The sequence below is a fragment of the Rhipicephalus microplus genome, unplaced genomic scaffold (genome assembly GCF_043290135.1).
Source record: "Rhipicephalus microplus isolate Deutch F79 unplaced genomic scaffold, USDA_Rmic scaffold_540, whole genome shotgun sequence".
Classification (NCBI taxonomy): domain Eukaryota; kingdom Metazoa; phylum Arthropoda; class Arachnida; order Ixodida; family Ixodidae; genus Rhipicephalus; species Rhipicephalus microplus.
This window is the reverse complement of record NW_027465100.1, coordinates 3,829-23,094: the sequence shown is the minus strand read 5'-3', so window position 1 is coordinate 23,094 and position 19,266 is coordinate 3,829.

Sequence of the window (19,266 nt, the reverse complement as noted above, 5' to 3'; positions counted from 1 at the left end):
ATTCAGAATCAGGCCATGCGCATTATTACCAACAGTTCATCTTATTCTAATGCTACCCCACTCTTTCAGGCTAACTGTATTCTTACTGTGTCTGGCTTATTTAAATTTCACTTAATCACATTGTTATATAAACAACTTAACAAACAGCTTGTGTTTGATTTAATCGATGCTAGTTTACTCACTAACACCAATAGCACTAGATTCGCCCACAGTCACAACTTCCTTTTACCTAAATGTAACACCAATTATGGCAAAATGACGTCCGCCTTCGCGGTCATCAAATTGTGGAATAACCTGCCCTATACACTAAAATCATCATCATCTTTTCATGCATTCAAACGTGATCTTAAAAACTTCATCTTGCATAACTAGGTTGACAACGATGATTACTAACGATTCTTGGTATCCGGGCATGAAATGGGAAAGTCTTTGCAAATTTACGTTATTGCTTTTTGGCGTGATTATGTTTTACTTATATAATCTTATTAATATTGTTCTTGTGTCGCATTCTGACTGCCTGTTTTGTTTACTTGATGTTATTTTATGTAAGTTCACTGTTTATTTTTCTTTGTGTTACGTATTTTACGTGCTGTTTTAATTAATCATTTTATTGTTATATTTAACCGAGGGTCCCCCTGCAGTCGCTTGACTTTGGGACCCTCGTCTGCATACTACACTCTACGAATTTTGTATTTTGAATGATTGAATAAACTGAACTGAACCGTTGCCTTTTCCGTTGGTTGGTTCTTTGGACCCAAGAGGAGTGGCTCAACCCCCCACGTGGGATCGGCCATGAATCGAGTGGGAGTGGCATTAAAAAGGGGGAGGGGCTGCCTAAAAAGATTTTTTAGGTAAACGAAAAGATTAGTTGCGCTAACGGTCTATTATTATGTTATAGAACAAACCATTAAAAATCAATATAATAAATTTAGGGTTTACTATAAATAAAACAAAGACAAAAATTAGTAATAAATATGTACTTGTGATATTAGCGTGACAGTCGTTTTGACTCTTTTATATGATTATATACGGTCCATATGAAGCTCCATATCCCTGTTGCAATGACCCAAGGCCGACGCCCATTGGGAGTGTAATACCGCTTCAGACATTCCCTAGCATTGGGCTAACTGTGGTGGCCTTCCTTTTTAGAACAGTTATGAATAGTGGAATATGCCGAGTTCCTGTGGATATACCTGTTTACGATGATGATAGGTTTCGAACTGGTCGCACTAATTTCTGGCGCATAGCTCGGTTAACTGTTATTCTCTTCATTTTTAGGGCCTCAGTGGTGAGTATTGGGAATAACCTAATTTCTGTGCCACATACCTGATAGTGCACAGAGGATAGGCAATACAAATTGCTGCTGCCTAGGGAGCTCCATTGTTAAAATAGAGTGTATTTAAGCTATTTGGCACTGTGATTGCCAATCGAGGACAAATCGAACCTATTGGATACTTAGACAGTGCTCACGATTTGCAATGCGATCATGTTAACCCCTCATGTTAATGTACGGCGTGTTAATGTACGTATGCCTAGTAAATTGACCAACCGTTAGTCAACAAGCTCTGCTGTGCGCCGGCCTTTCGTGAATTGGTGCAAGCTGCGTTGCTTTTCAATGTTTGATGTCTGGTTTCACCAAGACTACATTTACGTATTCCCGTTACCGACACGACGTTAGTGAAAAGCACACTGTCGAATGACAAAGGAAAGCTAGACGAAAAAGTTACCTCACCGGCACTCGAACCCATGACCTCTCGGCCCTTTGCGAAAAATGCCGCGTGTTCAACTCCTTGCGCCGTCTATGCACTTGTACGAGGCTCCACAAAGAGCCCTTATATTTCTCACACAATTTCCAATGCTCGGCGCTTTCCGTCCTATGGGGTTGAGAGTTTTCAAAACATTATTTTCGAAAATCTTCGATAACGTTTAGGCAGCAAGAGTTACTTGTGTATACAGCTACAAATACTATGTTGTGCCCACGCTATGAGTTTGTTCTGGTAGTCACCAATCATTTCAATAAACCCGCTAATGCAAGAGTTTATTCCACATAGTTAACCCTCAGGAAATGCCTGCCTTACACACAAGGTGACCCTAGAGAGGCAGGTCCAATATAAGGTGACTCCTTAACTCCTCACCCCTAAGTGCACGCTATTTGTTCCCGTTAAAGACCAGTGTCACGCAATTGCATTTCTTGCGATTGTTCTGCTGTAGGCGTCCTTGCCCTTGCTTTTTAGGGGCGAAGCTCCTTAAGTCGTAGTTCATGCGTTCGCGATGTATGTACGTGGTAGTAGTAGTAGTAGTCGTAGTAGCCGGTAGCCACCTCTCGTTTAATCCTTGGAATGTCCGCTGGAAGGCAGTACTTCTGCATAATGAATTTATATATAATGAAAAGGTGCGTGATGGGGGCACTTCGAGTGTTCTCTAGATGAACGCACACACGGACAGACGAGCAAGCAGATGGAGGGATAGATGCATGCACGGACGGATGGATGCACGGACGGACGGAAGCGTGGTCAGACTGCCGCACGCTTCGCCCCACTTATCATAATTCACTCCATGGATATGCTGTGATTTTTTTGCATTTGTCAGTTTTACTGCAGTTGCCCTCAAGTTGTGTCGGCAGATTATAGCTGATGGCTTCACGCGCATTACGGAAGACTATAGTCTCGAGCGAGTATTTTCAAACATTGAACGGCTGTGCTAGCCGAAGTCATCTTAAGAAGCCTGTGACACAGCTCAGGAAAGAGCAGATAGTGTATGCAATTTTGTAGCTTTTATCGAAACCTGATATACGCATAGATGCTTTTACAGTTTCTTTCGCTTCCTTTGCACAGCTGCATCCCAAAGTACAGTAATTGTCTGAGAAATTGTATTTTACGTACTTAAGCATTCGCTACTCATTTTGTTCAAAATTCAGGACAGCTTAGGACTAGAAGGGTGAAGGCTGAGATAGCTGCGGAGAATGAGCAAGTGAACTTTCCTGGTGATCGAAGGATCGAATCCCAGCCGCGGTGGCCGCATTTTCGATGGAGGCAAAAAAATGCCTGACGCCCGTGTGCCTATACATTTTAAGTGCACGTTAAAGAACCCTAGGTGATCGAAATTTTCGGAGCCCTCCCCTACCGCCTCTGTCGTTTTGGGACATTAAACCCCAACAATTGCTTGGTAACCTTTCCTCTCCTTCTCTTCATCCTCGACATCTTCACAGTATTCTTCTATGCTATACTGCAAGAATATATGCTATGCTTTACTCTTTCCCACCTTCTTGCCAACCTAGTAAATTTGGCATCACTCCTCCGCATCCTCTCTTCTCTTTGCCACGCCTCGGTGTACTGTACATGGCTATGCTATGCGTTATCTTGTCCTTCCTCTCCCTCACTTCCTTTTTCTGTCTGCTTGCTACATACGCACAGAGAAAATGAGGATATATCACAGAATAGCAAGCTCTTATCTTTTCCTTCAAGATTACCTATCCAACATTTTCCTTTTACTGACCACTTGCTATAAGTATCAGTGGGAATCGATGATATGCGAATCACGAATGAGAAATTAAGATATGTCACTTTAAAATCAGCGCAACGTTACGAGGTGGAGGTAAATGACACCGTACATGACTTCCTTGTCATGATTTTTATGTTTGAATGTGTCGTTTACCTTCATCATCTATTCACGTCACGTGACACCAAATTAGGTATATGTGGAGCTAGCGAAACGGCCACGGGCACGGTATCAGCATTTATGTTGTCATGTTCTTACATGACACGCGTGTCAGGATTATCATGTTTGCACCAGTTATATACTTTGGTCATCCATTTACGTCATGTAACACCAAATTTTGTATATGTGGAGCTAGCAAAACAGCCGCGAGCGCATAATGATGAACCCAATGTTCTCCATTGTAGCGTTGACGCCCACGCACGCTGGGCGCAGCGACGCTACATTAGCAAAACGCGAGCACTCTATAGTCTGACGCCAGGTGCGAATAGCGCTACCAGCATGGCCTGGCCCGACGGCAACCGGCGCAAAATGCGACATGCTGCATTTCGCACCGATGCTTTGCCCAGACACTGCGTTTCCCTCTGTTCGTGACAGAGGGACGCCAGATGTGCTGAAACGCGCATGCGTCAAAGCAACGCAGTGGGACGCGCGCCTGCGAATATACGGCAGGACCTGTGCCTGGCATGGTAAGGCCGGCGTGGCCCGACGAAATGAACGCCAATGAGCACGCACACCGCTTTACGTCGAAATGTATTGGCGCCTTGACTGTGGCAAGTAACCATGTTCTCACGCGACACACATCTCATGATTATCACGTTTGCACCAACCACATACCTTCGTCATCCATTGACGTCACGTAATATCAAATTTGTCTTATATATTTACAGCTAGCGAAACGGCCGCAAGCGCATCATGAGTGTGGCATGTATTCATGTTGTTACATGACACGCATGACGTGATTATCAAGTTTGTATGTGTCATTTACCAATGTCGTCCATTCGCGTCGCGCCATACAGAGTTAGGTACATTTGAATCTATCGAAACGGCTGCGATCGTATCATGAGCGTAGCATGAAGTCATCGTGTTACATAACATGCATCTCATGTTTATCATGTATGAACCAGTATCATACCTTCATCATCCTTTCACGTCCCGTAATGCCAAATTTGGTATAAGTGAAGCTAGCAAAACTGCCGCCAGAGCATCATGAGCGTGGCTTGTAGTCATGTTACATGACACGCATCTCATGATTATCATATTTGCTCCAGTCACATACTTTCGTCATCCATTCACGTACTGTAATACCGAATTCGGTATACGTGACGCTAGCAAAACGCCCACGAGCGCAACATGAGCTTGGCATGTAGTCATGCTGTTACATGACACGCATGTCATGATTTTCATGTTAGGGTCTGTCGCTTGTGTTCGCCTTGCAATCATGTTATACCATACCAGTTTTGCAACATGACATGCGAACAAAACCACCGCAAAATCTTCAGGGCCATGAAATGTAAATTATGACATTCATGACATACATGTCATGGTTTTCATGTTATGACTAGTCAAATATGTTCTTCATTCAGCCATGTTATGCCATACCAAGTTTGGTACCGATACCATAATCGAAACTGCCCGGAGAGCTAAAAGTCATAGGCGGATAGATAGATAGATGGATAGATGGATAGATAGATGGATAGATGAATGGATAGATGGATAGATGGATGGATGGATAGATAGATGGATGGATAGATGGATAGATGGATAGATGGATAGATGGATAGATGGATGGATAGATGGATGGATAGATGGATAGATGGATAGATGGATAGATGGATAGATGGATGGATAGATGGATGGATAGATGGATAGATAGATGGATAGATAGATGGATAGATAGATAGATAGATAGATAGATAGATAGATAGATAGATAGATAGATACGCGCAAAGTTTTCGAAGTTCGCTAAGAAACGCTTCGCATTTAAAAGGCTAAGCTATGCTTCCAATTCGCTTTTTGCAGCAGCGCGGAGTTTAGAATTGCCGCCAGCCGCCGCTGGGACTTGAGCTTGAACAGCTTGCCCCCCCAAATATGCCTTTCAACATGCACAGTAGCAATTCCCTGCGTTGCACGGGAGCAGGGAGTCTCCGTCTACGGAGGCGGACTAAAACTATCTTCTCACTTGCTGAAACATAAGAGACAAGCTTAGGGCCAACTGGAGAGCCCGCGACATGGCCATGAGGGTTTAACCTCCCGTCCCGTCATGGGAGTTACCCGCCGTATCATCCCCTAAGGGTAAGTAGAGCTCTGCCTCAAGATAATTATAATGTTCTTTGCCGGCCTTCCTGCCTACCTGCAGCTGTCACGTAAGAAATATTTTCATGCTGAATGACCTTCGAGTGTTCTCTATAAGCTACTGCCTTGGTTATGGCACTGGCACTAGACAATAAAGCAAGTACAAACAAAAAACTGCCAGATCCCACGAACAGCGGGAATCGATGATATGCGAAGCACGAATGAGGAAGGTTGATATGTCATTTTAGAAACACCACACCGTTAGGAGGTGGAGGTAAACTATGCCGTACACGACTTCCTTGTGGTGATTATCATTTTTGGATTTGTCGTTTACCTTCATCTACTCACGTCACCTGATGCCATATTTAGTATATGTGGGGCTAGTGAAATGGCTGCGAGCACGCTATGAGAGTATTATGTTGTCATGTTCTTACATGACACGCGTGTCATGATTATAATGTTTGCACCAGTGATATACATATGTGATCCATCGTTAAAGAACCCCAGGTGGTCGAAATTTCCGGAGCCCTCCACTACGGCGTCTCTCATAATGATATGGTGGTTTTGGGACGTTAAACCCCATATATCATATGTCATCCATTGACGTCACGTAACACCAAATTCTGTATATGTAGAGCTAGCGAAACGGCCTCGAGTGCATCATGAAGGTGCCCATTATACTCCAACGTAACGTTGGCGCACGCGCACGCTGGGCACAGAGATGCAACGTTAGCAAAACACGAGCACTCTATAGCCTGACGACAGGCGTTACCGACGCGACCAGCGTCCATCAGCGCGGCCCGACAGCAAGAGGCGCGAAATGCAACATGCTACTTTGACGCCGATGCGTTATCAAGACAGCACTGCGTCTGCCTCTTTTCGAGACGGGGGGACGCCGAACGCACTAAAACGCGCATGCGTCAAAGCAACGCAGCGTGGCACACGCCTGCGAGTATATGGCAGGACCGCCGCCTGGGGTGGCAACGCCGGCGTGAAGCGACAAAACGAACGCCTGCGCGCACGTCGAAGTGTATTTGCGCCTTTAATGTGGCATGTAGTCATATTCTCACATGACACGCATCTCATCATGTTTGCACCCGAAACTTGGATACTTCATCCATTAACGTCTTGTAATACCGAATTTGGCATATGTGAAGCTAGCGAAGCGGCCGCTAGCTCATCATGAGTGTGGCATGTAGTCATGTGGTTACATGACACACAACTTCTGAATATCATGTTTGCACCATTCGCATACCTTCGTCATCTATTCAAGTACCGTAGTACCAACTTTGGTATATGTGAAAGTAGCCAAATGGCTGAGAATGCATCATGAGCGTGGAATGTAGTCATGTTGTTACATGACACGCATGTCATGATTTTCAGGTGTCTGTTGCTAGTGTTCGCCATGCAATCATGCCACACCATACCAATTTGGGAACAAGTCATGTGAATGAAAGCACTGCAAGATTAGCAAGGCCATGAAATGTAAATCATGTTATTCATGACATACATGTCACTGCTTTCATGTTATGACTTGACAAATATGATCGCAATACAGTCATGTTATGCCATACCAAGTTTGGTATTTATACCTTTATCCAAGCGGTCAGGAAAGCTAAAAGTCGTAGGCGGCTAGATAAATAGATAGATAGATAGATAGATAGATAGATAGATAGATACGCTCAAAGTCGCCGAAGTTCGCTAAATATTGCTTCGCATTTAAAAAGAGCGGCCCGTAAGCCGTTGCATACCCGGAAATAGTAGGTGCAACCTAAGTAAACGTATTGCTGACCTGACACCACAAGGCAGACAGTGTCAAGCTAGTTTCTAAATGCCACTGGAGCGCTTTTGTGTTTCAAGTTTTTTTTGAAGCGTTTAACTTCTGGCAGATATTATTTGGGATCATGTCGTCAACACTGTTTTGCGTGAGGTGTGTTCTCCTGAAACAGGGACCATGCCACAATTTACGAGTATGCCGTTTCGGATTATTTCGAACGACAAGGTGGGGTGTCGTCATTGGATATCGGGTATTTTAGTACGACACGAACCGGTGTTAAACGTTCAGAGGAAGCTTGTGATAGAGCTACTTGGCACTCTATTATTAGACTGCGAGGTTTGAGGTGGTGATGTAGACTATGCACACGCACGCAGGCTACCTTGCTTCAACAACAGATTTTTGGTTGGCGCCAATCCTCTTCATTTCTATGAGTTCTATGTCTACGTCTCCCGCTGAGCAGTTTCATAAATAATAGTTTAAATTGTAAAGAGGTCACTGTTTCTTCCGCTATCCCACCAAATTCATTCACCCACTTCACAATATTTTATTGCCACTTCAACCCTCTTACTTCGGCTTCAGTGCATTCAAATCGTACTTCATTAAATAAGCCAAATTAATGGGCGAAGGGAAGGCTTCTTTGTAAGCCATCAGCTTCGCCGTTTAATCAGTGTCCAGAAAGCTAAGCTGCCTGATTTTTTTTGGTTTCAATTTAATTTACTTTCACCCGAAAGGCTGATATGCTTCATGAAACATGAAAGTAGGCCACTGTTCGGTGTCAGCATTCCCCGTCGGCAGCGTAAACTCAATTAAAAAATACCAAGTGATGACTTCATTACTTGACAAATTATGACGTCGGGAATAGCCAAAAATTATGACGTCACCTTGTGACGTAATCTCATGACATATTCGCTTGGTCTAAAGTTGGCCGATCTTGCAGGCACCGTGAAACCTCGTAAGGTGCGGAAAGCTTTCAGAAGGTGGCCAGGCAGGATCAATGCGTCAACTGCGAAGAAAAAGAAATTTGCTCTTGCCATCCTGTAGTTTTAGGGGAATTCTCAAAAGATTCTCTAAGTTTTTCTGTTCATAGATCAGGAAAAAAAGTTCTCTTCGCTCGGTCTCACTCAAGAAATATATTCTTGTCTGACCCACTGTAATGTTGCTCATTTTGACTCGAACTAAATGACGAAAGTTTCACTCAACCAAACACACTAACTCACTGGCCACGGATGAGTCCGAGGGAGTCGATTCACGAATGTGTTAGCATATAATAACTTTTTTAGTTGATGATATCAATGACCAGTGCAACACGACAGGGATCCTGATGGCACACTTTCGAATACGAGTAATCATTGTTTGTAATGCAGTAAAGACATTCCTACTGAAAGGCACGACTCAGACAGCGTATTCTCAATCAAGCACTTCTCGCGAAATAAAATATCGTGGGGAGGAAATCAAGGAGCCACCCCCTTCCTTTCAGTTCCTCAAGGCTCAGATCAATGAATGCTGGGCAGCAGTGGGAACGCTAGTGTATTAAAATATGTGCGAGTAGACGAAGGCATAGACGTGAGCCCACATAAACTAGAGAGAAACACATGTTGGCTAAATAAAGCTGAGCTCACTGACTCACACAAGAAACAGTTCGTGCTTCGGGCTCACTTAAACTCGCTCTCCCAAATCTTTTTTAGCCGAGCTCGCTTGAACTCAAACTCACCAAGATATTACTCACCAGGACCCACTCTCAGAGTTCGATCTGAGTGCAGCTGTGTTTACCTACCTATGATTCGGCTAAACAGCGGCATCTGCTGCTGCATCCATACTCGGCAGAAGCGAGATATGTTTCACTGCGAAAATAAAACTTGACAATATTATAAACTATAGGTCTCGTTGTACCCTGGCGCCAGACATGTATTTCGCTATACAGCGTGCACAGTGCACAGATCTGTCAAGTGCGCATGTCTGTCTTGTTTCACTCAGTAGCGTGACCTCTCGCTTTCTTTGGCAATTCACCTTTCACAATTGTCGACTACGCCAGAATTCGTGATATTCTCTTATTTTTTACTGATCCCACTTTGACGGTAGCGGTGGCTCGAGCAAAAGACCGAGTGGAATACGCAGTGCCGCAATGTTTACTAGAAAACGGCAGAGGCATATATTATGTACCCTGAGGTACATTCGTCTCCCGCCTTGAATTCTCTGCAGCACTGCGTATTCCACTAAGCGGAACTGTATATACAGTTGACGTCTACAGAAGCCGACAGGTCAGGCTTGTAGTTATAACTTCGGCAGGCTCTAGACATAGGATTGGCAAAAGCAGTATGGTGATGTATGCAAATATTGATAACTTATCTTAGTCACACGTCCCATTCCTTAGAGTGTGTAGAGGTTAAGCAAAGTGGCGATGGAAACGTGCTTAAAATGTTTATTGCTGGGCAAGCAAATGCGAATTCTGCACTGCCGGGTCAAACAAACGCGCACTTGTTCGTTCCTTCAACGATAGTACAAAGTGATAATGCCTGATGCATAGATCGACAGATCTGTACACACGAAAAATGCACCCTATTTATCAAGAACAGCCAGAGTAAGCGTGGGTGCAATATTCTGTCGGCGACATACCAGAGGGGGGGGGGGGGCAACGTTTTACGAGGTCACCGCGAACAAGTCCGATAGTGCGGTACCCGCTGCGAGAAAAAATTTTGTAGGAGCAAACAGGCGTGGCACTTTTCCTTTTCCTGGCACAGGCGCCGTATATAAATATATACGATAAAAGTGTCCGCTCCGGGTAAATGAAAGATGAACGCGAAATAGACTGCTTGACTCAGAGTACTATGAATAACTTCTAAGTAAATGTTGCACTGTAGTTGATTAAGTCATCGGCTCTGTCGTGTGGCCGTCCTTCTGTCTGTCTGTCTGTCAGTGCATCTGCCCTTGTGTCTGTTTGTGCGTCCGTCAGTCCGTCCGTCTATCTGTATGTCCGCCCGTCCATTTAGTGAACACTCCAAGTACAGCCATCTCAGATATTTTCATCGTGTATTCATCATATACAATTGCCGCCATCCAGCGGACATTCTAAGGGCCACCGGTGGCTACATACACCATCAGAGGATGGACAGACCCGCACCCTAAATAGCTTCGTCCCTAAATGTCCATGCAATTTTGACTCCATACGCAGATGTCTCATGTTACAAATGCTTGTCCCGAACAAATGCATCTAGACAGAAGGAGGGTTTATTACCATTTAAATCGGTCGTAGATGTGGCACCCTTAAGAAGCTTTTTAACGAGACCGGGGCTGAGTTTGTGATCACCATTGAACTAAGGCATTGCTGCAACCTTATTTTGAAAATATCGTTTGTTAACTGGCGCCGTCACGATATAAAGCTAGTGAATTTTGAGTATCCTAAGTACGTTCTTGGTATTTCAATGCTATCATAGATGAACATATAGGAAACCGTCTTAACTACATGAGTACTTTTAGGAGTCCGGTAAGTCGACCATTAATCTATATATATTTTTTATTTTTTCCGAGTTTCGAAAATATTTGTTCCATGCGTGCGGTTTTCTGAAGATTTCGGCTGCCTTATGTGTACTCCGAAAACTTCACATCTAGTGATAACTTCTCAGACCCCGCGGCCGTGTACTATTACATAGTGGATAACAGCCTGCAAACTTATAGTCCCCACCACCCTCAACATTGAGCTAATGTGCGAAACAAATATGATTTCACCTATTTCTCACCAATCCTTCGCTTTCGAAACTATCGTTTTACGTAGAAAACCTGCCGGCTTAGAATCTGGAACATATGCTAGGGCGGTTGTCTTGAGCGACCCGAGTCATGGTTCCCTTTAGTGTGTACAAACGAAATAGCGGTTACGTCTTGCAATCGCCCTGATTTTATTGATTTTGTGTTTGCGAAGTTTCGTATTTTGAGATACGTCGCTTAACTAACTTTTTTTTTCGGGTAAAAGCCTCCCCTAACTAGCGGTACCTTCTTTTTCACGTTGGCATTTCTTTCTGTCTCAGAGGTTGTCACTGGATAGCCGCTGTGATATTCAGAGTTATCATTATTGCGTGGCCAACACCCTTACATCGCTAGGCAGTTTCGTGATGGCGGTCGCTTTGTTTCTCATGAAGCCCAATAGTACGTCTCAGTGACATAGGAACTCCCCTTCCCAGACATTGCCTTTGATCGAGGCTCCCACAAATTTCTAACAGCGCAGCCCAAAACAGGGTCGTTTTCTTATCCCCGGCGTCAGGTATGACATTTGAACGCACCAATACTGATGAGCGGAAACGGAACGAAAAGATATGTAGGCGCGTACACTCCCACAAACAACGCTCCCCTCTCAGTAACCAAGCACAAGGAGTTGTTTTGTTTCGCTCTGTTAGCGGACGGCATTCGATTTATTGCGAACCACTTGACCGGTATTATACAGGACCTCAAAGGTCAAGTGACAATTCAAGATGAGAACGAAGGCAGGCCGCCAATGTTAAGAAAACGAACCGACACTTTGCTGGCGCTGTTCATGACCCTATCGAATCACGCTCCTCATTGCTGTTCCTTCTTTTTGCCTGCGCCTTTTCTGCTTTGTTTATTTTTCTATTTTCAGGTGTCCCGTTGATTGTATTGTATTTTCATTAGAGAGATTTAGCTTTATCTTTGTTTTGTTTTTGTATGCAAGTGATAAGCAAGGTCTGCTCCTGGGGTGCTCGCGTCAAAATATGTCAGCAGCCCCACTTCTCACTATACTAGCTCCCTCCACAAACGTCCATGGTGAGCTGAAATTCGCAGTAAAGGCACGCTATTAAATAGCTTTTTCTGCTTTGCTTTACTTTCTTCAGCTTCGTGATACCTCACTTCTCTCGAACCACAATATTAAGAGCGACCTTATGACACACTTTTTTTTTCAGTCACGATGAGCTCTAACGAATGATGCTATCAGATAATAAAAATGAAAACTCACGATCAATCATCAGCGCCATTTTGTCATCTGTTGTACCATCAGCGCCATCTCACTGTTCGAAAACCAAGTGAGCAAGCGAGGGCATTCGCTTCGGCTGCTTTTGCAAGAACTTGAGAACTCCATTAGGATCTTTGGCAGAAACTGCTGCACCACGCCGTTCCCGAGCCACCTCCACACAAAAACGGCTGCTGCGTCCCACGGAAGTGGCGTCATACACTTTTCCGGTTAGGCGCCTCGTTTGAATTGTTGGAGTGCCTAGTTACGTCCAGCGTGCCAACAATACAAAACCAGCTTGTTGAACCCTCCCAACCGAACGGCAGCCGTGGTATCGTTCGTTAGCGCGGCACATGCAGGACGGGTGAGTCGATGGTTCGAGCTTCACTGCAGTCTTCTTTCTAGGGGCGAAGCTCCTTAAAGCGGCACCCGTTCGTCCCTCGCCATATTACGTAACATGTCTTGAGCTTTGACCTGCAAAGTGGTCCGGTGGGAGATTTCTCCTGTGCGTTGTTGAACAATAAAAAATTCACAGCGTGCGCGTTAACTAAAAGCCGAATTCTAAACCTCCTTGGTTTTAGAAAGGTTTAGTGAGTGTTGGGCCCCAGTGCCATGAATACAGTGAACTAGTATATACCTCGAACTCGAGGTGGTTAAAGGTGGGAAGAAGACACGAAGCGCAAGCCGTAAAAAATTGTGTGTGTGTGCCACCTCTCGTTTAGTCCTTGGAATGTCCGCTGGATGGCGGTGTTTCTATATGCGGAATATATGATGAAAAGATGCGAGATGGTTGTACTTGGAGTGTTGACTAGATGGACGAACGGACACACAGACAGATGCATGGACGGGCAAACGAATGGCTGCACGAACGGATGGACGCAGGGGCGGATGCATGGACGAACGCTGGGACGGATGGACGTGTGGACGCACGAACAGACGCACGCACGGACGGGCGGATGGACGCACGGATGGTCACACAGACGGACGCATAGGCGGACAGAAGCAAGAACAAATAGACGGACGGATGCTTCGCCCCACTCTCCATCCTTCACCCCGTGGATATGCTGCCGTTTCTTTTTTTTTGCGCAGGTATTGTTTCAACATTTGTGCCTCTTCATCGGCCTGCCGTCAGCCTATCTTGCTGCAGCACTGCTGGTGGCGGTGCTGCCTCAAGGCCCTTGATGATCCTCGCAGAGTTGGCTATATTACTATAATGTGTTTAGAAGATGTGGTCAACGATATAGAGTACTTGGTACTCTACTCTGGGAGAGCATAAATGCATCCCGTGAGCCTCACATAGCTCTGTGTTTAACATCAGCCCTCCTAAACTGTTCAGAAAAAGTTTATTTACACCATGTACAAAAAGCAAAGGTTTCATAACATTCCAGTCATAGGGCATATACACTTCGGCACATCCATGTACTACGACAAACATCGCTACGTCGCAAGGAAGACATCATTGCTCTAATATTCATGACAATGTTACCATACATGTTCACAAGAACTCATGTGTTATCATGATACAGTGAATGGTATAACAATACATTAGATTCAATGATTAGAAAAACTAGTTAACAATTTAGAGTACTAGGTACGCTTCTACGAGTGCGTGATGGAATTATGTGACCGTGGATTGCCAGTCGCTCTGTCTTTGTTTTTTGGCTCTGTATTAGGCATTCTGGCACAAACAATAACACAGAGGAAGCTCGTAGCTTGAAGACGTGAAAAATGCTCGGACACGGAGTACAGCTGGAGCGAAGAGTATAACTCAAGCGTGCTTCAGTGGCTTGCCAGAAGATCGGCTAGATACAGGAGGACACGCTAAATTCAAATGCAGCTGGCTGCATCAGTTTCTCCGGTACAAGCGTCAGCAATTGTTGGTCTGCACGGTTTATCAAAGTTCTGATGACAAGTGCGCACTGCCCCGTTGCTACGCTGAATATGCAACAGAGAACCTTTTTATGTTACTCAGCGTACCGTCACCACCTCACGAGGTAATCGGCAGGCCGCTTCAAAATACTGACGTGCCACCGTAATGCCCTAGCAGATCAGCACTTCAAAAGCAATACCCAAGGTCTAATGCCAACTGCGTTAGCTCACTTAACTGCAATACAGAGCCGAACAGTTTGTCTGCCTTACACGCATGGTATGTGACAGCACGGCAACATTTGCCTACCAAATGACGTGAACGGACGCACGCGTTGGCCCCTAACGAAAAGACCTGCAATGCAAGAGCTTTGGTATTCAGAGATCACAAGCTTCGTGAAAACACTTTGCAGCCGCACTGGCGTTTTATGTGCGTCCAGACATTCACACGTGAACTGTGCGAAAGCATTTATTTCATCGTCGACCTTGCCCTTCACGACAAACAAAATGAGATACTCGGCAGCAGGGGTACTTCACCTTCGACAACACCACATTTTGAAATTGCAATCTAAAAATTTCAGTACGTCTAACAGCAATAATTGGTACTTCATACTGAAAAACTTCATGGCACACACCCAGATGAAACTGTGCTGTGGACGGCCGCGCTGCGCAGCTTCAACGTCCAGGATCAGCTGCGGGGCATCCAGCGAGAAGACGGTCTCCGGTCCTCCTCAGGGGCTGCGTAGTCCCAGGCCACGAATACGCCAGTTTTAAATAATGTCATCACCACCACACATCAAAGCTGCCGTCTTTGCCACTTTACTTTTCGCAGCCGTAGCGCTCTATGGCGCCCCCTGGATTTAAGATGCTTGCGATATATGTTTATTTAACAAATAAACGTTGACTCTATTGTGAAACACCTATTTAGCAACATCTTTGTAGGTTTAGCGCATTATACAACATAATTTATACATTTCAGTAGCTTTGAGTTAATTTTTTTCAAAGTGACGTCACTTCCGTGCGGTGCAGGAGCCACTTCTGTGTGGGACTGGCTGCTGCACGGCGCGGCACAGGAGACGCTTAGTCTTGCACGCAAAGCTCATTTCTTCACAATTACCTCAGCTTACGGGTCATTGAATATCGGCATCTAGTACGAAAGCATGTCCGCCTACGCAAGGTAGAGAAAGCTCAAACGACGGTGCCAATTTCCTTCAAGCCAGGAGTGCTGCGCTTTGGCCTTCCAATACCGTTCTTGGCGTAGCGAAACGCGCGCCAGCGATGCGTGCCCAAAGGGAATTCCGAATGCGCTCGTCGACATCCGTGGACGTCAGCAGAGTGGGTGTTTTATACTAGAATTGGAGCTACTAAGTCCCGATGGAGGCGGGAACACGAATGCCAGCCAGCTGCATAGACCCGACGCGACAAGGTGTTTACCGTGTCCTCCTTCGGAGGGTGAATAGCTGTCGTGTACTTCGACCGATCCCCCTTTCACAAACTCTGAAGCATTTTTGCGGAAATTTGTGGAAGTTTGCTCTTCCGCAGCGCGAGCAACCTGCCCCACGTTATGCGTGAAAAGGAAGAACCGAGCAGCTAGGCAGAAATTGTACGTCGTGCTGGAATCTGTAGAAGGCAACCACAAGCGAGTGATGAGAGGGCAAAAGGGAGTCTTGAAAACCGGAACGAGTCTGTTCATTGTATAAACAAGCAGTGCATCCTAGCAAAGTACGTTCATTCTCACTCCTATCATGCAGAGTGGAGTGGGTGGGTGCTCGTCGACTGGTCTGAAAGCGAACGTTTTGTTGTCAGCTGTACCGCGAAGTTGTTGCATGCTTTGCATATGTTCTCGTTGCATACGTTGCGATGTATGCAACGTCGTTCCATGATTAGCGACGAGTTGACCGAGTCTGCACTTCAGTTGATTTCTGTGGGTGTGCGTCATCCGAAAGGAAACTTTGAAAGTTGCGGTAACAAAACTTCTTTTAGGTTGACTTTCGAAACAGAGTAGTGCCCGTAGTTATCCAGGCGAAATGTTTACGGCCACCGAGCCCGAAATAACATTAACCTAATGAATAGAACTAGGAACAAAAAGGAGACGGAAAGAAAATATGGCGAATTGGAAAGTGAGAAAAGTATTCAGGAGAAAGAGTATTGAGGATTCTACTGCTCGCTTTGTGTTACTCTGATCATCTACACGGCGGATATGTGTCGCGTTCACAGGTCGCACGGGAACGTCAACCGTGCAAGTTTGCTTTGGAAGTCCCAACTGTTTCCTGGCTCCGGTTCCGGTTACGTAAGAGAAGTTATGCGTATTATTTCTGCGTACTGTAGCGCGCCATGTGTCCCTTGTAGACCTTTTCTGATCAATGAGGAGCGCAGACTAGTACCAGCTTCGTGCGGGCTTGCAGCTCTGCCAAGTCGCGTAAAGCCTTTACTTCATGACGTTGCTGGTGTGTGTCGTTGATTATTTCGTAGGACAGCTGTATAACAGTAGATAGGAAGAAATAATGAGCCAGGTTCACACAAGTGGCGAGAAGCCTGAAGCGGAGCTGGGCGGCCTTCTTAGTTTCTGTTTACTTTTCTCTTCCGTCCCCTTTCTCTACTCTGAATATTTGAGGCCGTTTTTCTTTGTTTACCCCCCTGTATTTATTTCTCTTCATTTATGTGTTTTTCATTCAATGACATGCGCTGCTCCTCACCTTTGCGCCCTTCTTTTCTGCGTTAGGTTTAATTTACAATAGACAGGGCTCTACAGTGATCTGATATGGTACCTGCATGGCCAAGTGGTTATCACGCTTTGCTTCGGATCGTAGACGCGCGGGCTCGAAACCCGAATCACCATAAAAGTTTCCCCCCAAGGATATATCTTTTTGTATTTGTTTCTCTTTCTGTGAGCATTTCACCTAGAAAAGATTTAAGCCAGCCGATGAGAAGAATATCAAAAACCACAACAGCGTAACTTATTATGTTCAGGTAGACCCTATACTACACATGATGCATAAAATAAAAAAACCAATCGCTTCCAGCGCAGTTGTTTTTATACACCTCACCGGTGAACATTTATTGCACAAACGGTTGTACGCTGACAGACAAAGGGAAACTCCGCCCAGATATTTTCGCTATCGTGTAAAGGTATTTTGTGGAATTTCGTATGTTTGCAACCGACGAGCCAGTATGTAAGCAGAGCTGTGGCTCGCAGCACTTGCAAATGTGAGAAACAGAAACCGCCACAGCGTAGTCTGTAAAGATGTGTCATGTTTAACAGCTAAGAGAACTCCACTCAGCAGTTTTGGAATGAAACTGTTATACCATGGGCGAGAAACACAGAACCTCCGGAATGCTAACCGATATTTACCTTAAAATGTTGACCTCAGTCAACAAAATTTCAGGCATACAATCCTGTGCCCAGACATTTGCTGCAACGTTACACAAATTTATAATATTAAAATTTCTCAAAGTACCTTAAAAACCAAGTATTTTACGAAATAACCTTAGTGCAAGAATATCTTGTGTCTGTACCTATAAGATACTTCGTGGCTAAGTATATTGTATCGCATCGCAGTAGAATTTCAAGGTATCTTTGCCGAGCCCTGGTGATTAGGAGCCCGTAGTTTGAGCTTGTTGTTTTCGCACGCGTTTTCGCTTTCTTTTAAAAATTGGCGGCCCAATGTTTGGTTTTCGTGGCCTGTGCGCATATGTGCGTGCGTGTGCATATTTACCTCTCTGCACGTCGATATCGAGCTGACTGCGTCGGTACGTGCCCTGCAGAATGTTATGATGGCATTCGGCGTCGCATGAATTATTCAAACACGCTAAAGCCATGAGTAGGCATCAGCTTGGACAGGGAGGGGAGATGAAGGCACTATCACGCTGGTGAATCCATCGAAGCTGGATATATGAGTCGGAGCTCTACGCAACGTAGGTTGTTTCTCTGTATGAAGGGGAATACACGGACGTGACGTAAGGCAAGAGTTCCTTTAAAGAAGAATGTTAAAACGGGACGTATACGAATGGTGGTAATCAGATTTGTACTCTGCATTGAAAGTACTAAAGACACTATGTGGATTTCAAAGTGTGTTCATTGAAAGCCTGTACCCATGCCATTGACTGTGACATGTAGCACAAAACTTGGTAGTGTTAGAAAGCTTGTTTTGCAGAAATTCTGGCGACGATGGTTGTGAGCTAAAAATCGCGGTCTTGCGCGTGACCGGAAAATCGAGCAAGATGTAAATAAAATAAACTGGGAAAAAACTGGGATCAAACCCGGGTCGTTCACATGGCAAGCGACTGTTCTACTACACAGCGACACATCTGTTGCCGAATGCAGTGAAGGTAATTTTTATGCATTCCAAACACACACGTCCTGTATACATGCTTCGCAATATACAATGTAATATTGCAGTAATGCATGTACGAGCGTACGTTCGTTGTAATAGGGTGTGAAACATGCGATTATCATCATGACTTTAAGGTTTAAAGCCGGTCACTCACTACAAAAGGCACCCACGTTACTGCACCTATTCCCTTAAGGCCACGTAGCTGGTGCATAGCAAGTTGGATGTGATTTCATGCATATATTGTGTTTGAAGCAAGTACTAGGAACAGGATGTCACTATCGCGTTCGGAACGTTAAGGGTCCCACATTTTTTGTTGTTGTTGTGTTCCGCTTTGCCATCAGGCTATTGCAGAGAGAGTGCGAGAAGAAGAGGCCACAGTTGGCACCGTTTCAGGGCACGGATGGATGGATGGTCAGATGCCGCGAGTATGAGCCATCAAAGGCTATCACCTTAAAAGCATTACTCAATATACACTTCCCCTTGTGGCTCTAGGAGTGCCCGCACAGAAAGCTAGTGGCGGAGCTTTGTGAATTTACGTATTTATT